This window comes from Pseudorca crassidens, chromosome 14 (genome assembly GCF_039906515.1).
Source record: "Pseudorca crassidens isolate mPseCra1 chromosome 14, mPseCra1.hap1, whole genome shotgun sequence".
In the NCBI taxonomy this organism is placed as follows: domain Eukaryota; kingdom Metazoa; phylum Chordata; class Mammalia; order Artiodactyla; family Delphinidae; genus Pseudorca; species Pseudorca crassidens.
The window spans coordinates 28,638,835-28,645,872 of record NC_090309.1 but is presented as its reverse complement, the minus strand read 5'-3'; positions in this window follow the sequence as shown (position 1 = coordinate 28,645,872).

Below are 7,038 nucleotides of genomic sequence, written 5' to 3'. Positions count from 1 at the left end.
TGCACTATTGGTGGGAATGTAAATTGACACAAGCCACTATGGAGAACATATGGAGGTTCCTTAAAAAACTACAAATAGAACGACCATACGACCCAGCAATCCCACTACTGGGCATATACCCTGAGAAAACCATAATTCAAAAAGAGTTATGTACCAATATGTTCATTCCAGCTCTATTTACAATAGCCAGGACATGGAAGCAACCTAAGTGTCTATCGACACATGAATGCATAAAGAAGATGTCGCACATATATACAATGGAATATTACTCAGCCATAAAAAGAAATGAAATTGAGTTATTTGTAGTGAGGTGGATGGACCTAGAGTCTGTCATACAGAGTGAAGTAAGTCAGAAAGAGAAAAACAAATAACATATGCTGACACATATGTATGGAATCTAAGGGAAAAAAAGTCATGAAGAACCTAGGGGTAAGACAGGAATAAAGACACAGACCTACTAGAGAATGGACTTGAGGATATGGGGAGCGGGAAGGGTAAGCTGTGACAAAGTGAGAGAGTGGCATGGACATATATACACTACCAGACGTAAAATACATAGCTAGTGGGAAGTAGCCGCATAGCACAGGGAGATCAGCTTGGTGGTTTGTGACCACCTAGAAGGGTGGGATCGGGAGGGTGGGAGGGAGGGAGATGCAAGAGGGAAGAGATATGGGAACATATGTATATGTATATCTGATTCACTTTGTTATAAAGCAGAAACTAACACACCATTGTAAAGCAATTATACTCCAATAAAGATGTTTTTTAAAAAAAGTAAATTACAAATAGGGTGGTTATATGCTATGAAGACAAAACCAGAGGAAATGGGGTAATGTCAGGCCGTGGGTATTACTATTTTAAATAGGATGGTTAAGAAAGATCTCACCAAATAGGGCCATTTGAACAGTGACTGGAGGAGATCTGGAAGCAAGTTCTCTGTGTATTTGAAGAGCAGCATTCCAGGCAACAAAGAGTGTTCAAAGGCTGAGACAGATATGGCCTTAGCCTATTTAAGAAAGAGCAAAGAACCTTGTGTCTTGAGCACAGTGGGAATATATAAGAAAAAAAAATTGTTCTGACAGAAGACTGGTGTCCAGATTATGGAAAGAACTCCAACTCAAAAATTATGAGACAACCTAATTAAGAAAAGGAGATATTTTTGAACACACTTCACAAAAGATATATGAAAAGCCAATAGAAACTTGAAAACATGCTCAACATCATTAGTCATCAGGGAAATACAAATTAAAAACATAATGAGATACTACTACATATCCGTAAGATGACTAAAATTTAAAATACCTTAAAAATTTTAAATACCAAGTGTTGTCAGACATGCAGGACTGGAACACTCACATGTTGCTAGTCTGAGTATAAAATAGTATAACCACTTTGGAGAAGAGTTCGGCAGTTTCTTAAGAAATTAAATGTATTCTTACCATATGCAGCAGTTTCACTCCTTGGTATTTACTCAGAAGTGAAAACGTGTCCACACAAAGGCTTGAACGTGAATGTTCATAGCAACTTGACTCATAATAGTCCCAAACTGGAAACAACCCAGTGCCCAACAACACATCAATGGATAAACAAATTGTGGTAAATTCATGTCATGAAATACTATTCAGTAATAAAAGGAATGAATATACTTGCAACAATACTTGCAACATGGATGTATCTAAAAACATGCTCAGCAAAAAAGCAAGAAACTAAAATTATGTTACTGTATGATTCCATTTCTATAACTATAGGAATTGCAAATTTATTCTAGAGTGACTGAACGCAAATTAGTGGTTGCTAGGAATGGGCAAGTGGGAGACAGTGACTGAAAAGAACACCCAAGGGAACCTTTGCAGTGAAGCCAATGTTCTGTATCTTGATGTGGTGTTAGTTAAAAGGGAGTATGAATTTGTCAAAATTCATCAAATTATGTACTTTTAAAGAGTACATTTTATAAAATTATGCCTCAGTAAAGTCAATTAAAAAATAGACGTAGAGGGCTTCCCTGGTGGCGCAGTGGTTGAGAGTCCGCCTGCCGATGCAGGGGATGCGGGTTCGTGCCCCGGTCCGGGAAGATCCCACATGCCGCGGAGCGGCTGGGCCCGTGAGCCATGGCCGCTGAGCCTGCGCGTCCGGAGCCTGTGCTCCGCAACGGGAGAGGCCACAACAGTGAGAGGCCCACGTACCGCAAAAAAAAAAAAAAAAAAAATAGACGTAGAAAAAAAAGTTGTCCCAGTTCAGTGGCTTGTCTGTGACCACCAAAAGCTGGAAACAACCCAAATGTTCATCAAGTGAATTGACAAACTATATATCCATACAGTGGAATACAAGTTGGCAGTAAAAAGGAAATCAACTATTGCTACATAAAATAACATGGATAAATCTCAAAATAGTCATGCTGAAAAAAGCCAGACCTAAAAATAGTGTACACTGTATGACTCCATTTATATAAAACTAATTTATAGTGACAAAGCAAATCACCGGTGGCTTGGGTAGGGGGCCTGGGGTGGAAAAGGAGAATTACAAAGGGGCACTAGGAAACTTTGGGGTAATATCAATAGATGTATTCTATCTTAATTGTGGTAATGATCTCATGGATGTATACATGTCAAATTTATCAACCTGTTCACTTTAACAGTTGTACAGTGTAACAGATGTCAATTATATCTCTAAAGCTGTTTTAAAAATCATGAGACAACACTACATCTGTATTAGAACAGCTCAAAGAAATGAAAAAACTGACAATATAAGTGCTGGTGAGCAACTGGAACCATGTGAGCAACTGGAACCATTCCTGTGTCATGTGAAAATAACCCCCCAAATGAAATCTGTACTTCTTGATAAACTGTTACTTGACGTCTCTGTATTCCTAAAAGGTATAAATATTTGTAGGATCTCAATGTCAAGTCAGTGGAAGAGCTCTGGTACTTCTTGGTCTCATATGCGTGGTTGAAGAATTAACAGCTATGACTGCCAGATTTATTAACAAATAATAAATATATGAATTTTATTATTTTTAAATTTTAGTTATTTATTTTTGGCTGCATTGGGTCTTCATTGCTGTGCACAGGCTTTCTCTAGTTGTGGCGAGCAGGTGCTACTTTTTGTTGCAGTGTGCATGCTTCTCATTGCAGTGGCTTCTCTTGTTGTGGAGCAAGGGCTTTCGGTGCATGGGCTTCAGTAGTTGTGGCTCGCAGGCTCTAGAGTGCAGGCTCAGTAGTTGTGGTGCATGGGGTTAGTTGTCCATGGCACGTGGGATCTTCCTCAACCAGGAAGAACCCGTGTCCCCTGCATTGGCAGGCGGATTCTTAACCACTGTGCCACCAGGGAAGTCCCTACATTTATGAATTTTAAATGTGTTACATTTGTCTTGCTGATGTCCTCTAGAAAGCAGAGCCTGAGGCAAGGATTAAAATGCTGGTATTTTATTTGGGGTATGTAAGAACAGAGTTGTGAGGGTGAGGAACAGGCTTCACAATGAGACAAAAAGCCACACAGTTGTTTGGTATATGTGTTCACTCAGCAGGCTGGACTTTCTTTGGGAGGCTTGAAAGGAAAAACCATGCCTGAGAGTAATCCACAGAAGGGAGAGAGAAGCGGGAATTTGCCTGCCAGGCTTCCTCCTGTCTTACACGTCTCATTAATCAAGGCTCCTTCCATGGGAGCCAACTCCTCTACACTTCTGTTCATCATCTCACCCTTCTCTGGCAGCTCAGAAAGCCAGAGTTGTGGCCTGATATGTAGCATTTCCTCCAACTCTAACATGGAGGGATGGCTGAGAATGGAGAGGGCTTGGTATGGAGGCCCAGAGTTTAACTTGGGCTCTAGTGAGCTTAGAGAGTGCTAATTAGGTTTGCTGGCAAAGGCAAGACCAGGGAGTGTGGTCCAGGTGGCAGATGGCACCTTCAGGGAGGAGGAGGAGGTTGAGGGAATCTGAGACCATTCTTAGAACCTGTGTTTCACATAACAGGAGATATAAATGAAATAAATGCTAAATAGTGATACAAGGTACCTTGTAGAAAAAGGAGTAATTCAGTAGGGGGGTAGGGCTGGGAGAGAAGGCTTTACTGAGGAGAGGGGGCTTCAAGAATGATTTGTTCACAGAGGCTATATGAGAGCCATTATAGCCAAGGGAACAACCTGAAAGACAAAGATACCGTGGCATAAACATGTACAATGTTGTGGTCAAGAAACAGCTGGCACACTGAAGAATGGAGTGGAACACAGCAGAGGCTTTGAAAAGTCAGCTGGGAGTCAGATTACACAGGGCCCTGACAAGGAGTTGGAAATGGATTCTGAAGGCCATAAGCCATTAAAGATTTCCAAGAGTGGAATAACATTAATGAGCTTGTTTTAGGACATAATTCTGGGGCAGTTGTTAGAATTACATTAGAAATGTGGTTCAGACAGGATCTAGATAGGGCCTACCTCCATAGCAGGAGTGTTTGTAGTTGATTTTGTGGGTCCAAATCATGACTTAGGGCACTGAATGGCCTACAGTCCTGAGATACGAGGCATAAAAATCAAGCTTACCAGACTGAGGTTAAACCCAAAACCAATTTAATGGCAAAGTCTCATTACACTGGCTAGATTGAACTCATGCCTGTATCTCTACTCTTTACTCAAACCCTACGAAGAAGATAAGACTCCTAAAGATTAAGAACTCACAAGAGAATGGGAGGGATGATGAATGGTAGACAGAGAGAGAGAGAACAATAAAAATTTCATAGATATTAACTCTTAGAATGGAGAAAAATAAAACCTAATTGTGTGCAGCAAGGGGAAACTAAACAAAAAAGTCAAGGTGCCTGACCACCTTATTTCAAGTCTACCATACACTTCCATCAGCTCTGAGTGCCTCAATCTTAAGTACTAAATGACAGGCAAAGATCACCAGATATTTCAAGATCACATCTAACAGGAGAGAAAGGCATCAACAAACAGGAGAAAACAAAAATAGCTGACACAGGGAACAGAAGAAACTTAAAAACTGATAACTTTAGAGAGAGAAAAGATAATGCATTCATTTAAAAAAATAAAAGAATGAAGTGCCTGGGGGAAAAAACTATTCAGAAAAGAAGAGCTAGCTCTTGGAGATTAAAAACATATAGCAGGGGACTTCCCTGGTGGCGCAGTGGTTAAGAATCCACCTGCCAATTCAGGAGACATGGGTTCGAGCTGTGGTCCGGGAAGATCCCACATGCTGAGGAGCAACTAAGCCCGTGCACCACAACTACTGAGCCCACACGCCGCAACTACTGAAGCCCACGTGCCCTAAAGCCCATGCTCAGCAACAAGAGAGGCCACCATAATGAGAAGCCCGCGCACCACAACGAAGAAGAGCCCCCGCTCCCCGCAACTAGAGAAAGCCCGCGTGCAGCAACAAAGACCCAAGGCAGCCAAAAATAAATAAATTTATTAAGAAAAACACATATAGCAGAAAAATATGTATATAATATGTAGAAGAAAACCTAAACAATCAACAGAAGGGTGGAAATAAAGCTGAGAAAATTCTTATGATTTAAAAAAAAGAAGAAAGGAAAGGTTAAAAATGGAAAATAAAAGAAAAAATTTAATTAACTTAGAGGTACATTTCAGAAAATCCAATGGTCAACTAATAGAAGTTCCCCAAAAAGAAAATAGAGAAGATAAAGTGAAAAGAAAATTTCCCAGAACTGATGCACATAGCCTGCCAGACTGGAAGACCTCACTTAGTATCTAGCATTACGAATTTAAAAAATACCCACACTAAGTCATATCATGAACTTTCAGGACACCTGAAACAAAGATCCTAAAGCTTGCAGAAAGAAAAATTACAGTTCACAAATACAAGTTCTGGAATCAGAATAGTACAAGGCTTCAAACAGCAACAATGAACTATGGAAAACAATGAATAAATGCATTTTAAAGTGCTTACCTACAATTGTACATTCTATCAAACTATCAGTGCAGTGCAAGAATAAAATAAACCCATTTCAGACATGCAAAAGCCTCAAAAAATTTACATCCCATTAATCCTTGGGAAACCATGGAAGGATATGCTCCACCAAACAGGGAAGTAAACCATGAACGCAGCAGCTGTGGATCCAGGAAACAGAAGAGGGATATAAGAAAGGACCAGGGTGAAGGCAAAGAGAAATCTCAGGGCAAGAGCTATGCCCCAGGTGTAGAGAACAACCAACGTGCCTGTCATGTGTTGAGCTGTGCTCCCGCAAAAGTCATATGTTGAAGTTGTCCTAACCACCTGGACTTCAGAATATGACTGTACTTGGAGACGACATCTTTAAAGAGGTAAGTTTAAATGAGGTCATTAGGGTGGGCACTAATCCAATATGACTGGGTATCCTTATAAGAAAAGGAAATCTGGACGTAGACACAGAGGGAAGACCATGTGAAGACCAAGGGAGAGGATGGCCATTTACAAGTCAAGGAGAGAGGCCTCAGAAGAAACCAGCCCTGCCAACACCTTGATCTTGGACTTCTGGCCTCCTGTACTGTAAGAAAGTAAAACATCTGTTGTTTAAGCCACCCAGTCTGTGGTACATTTTTATGGCAGCTCTGGCAAACTAAAAGCAGTGCCCAACCTAGAACAGGTCAAGAACAAGTCCAATCAATCCAGGAAAGATTTCAAACAAAAAAGAATCTGATGTGTTTACCCTATCCACACTGAGAAATGTTACAGTGGTGTTAGAGATTTGGAGGATGAATTAGTGATAGGTTCATAGGAAAAGACACAAACAAAAATGAAGGGGACAAAATGGTGTAAGAATGGAAACATACCCGTGCACGATGGTTCAGAGGTGAATGATACTTACCTAGCAAATAACATAAACTTAGAATATTGATTAACCAAAAGTTGGGAAATAACTATCCTGAAAAGATGAGGGGAACAGAAGTGTGTATGTGGACAGATGATGTGAAAGAGCTAAATTCTCATTTTCCACAGTAGGAAGTCAATAGACAGTATCAGAAACTGAAAAATCAAGACGTGGTAATATAAGCCTAGTATTTAAATATGGAGGCAAATATTAGAAAATAATG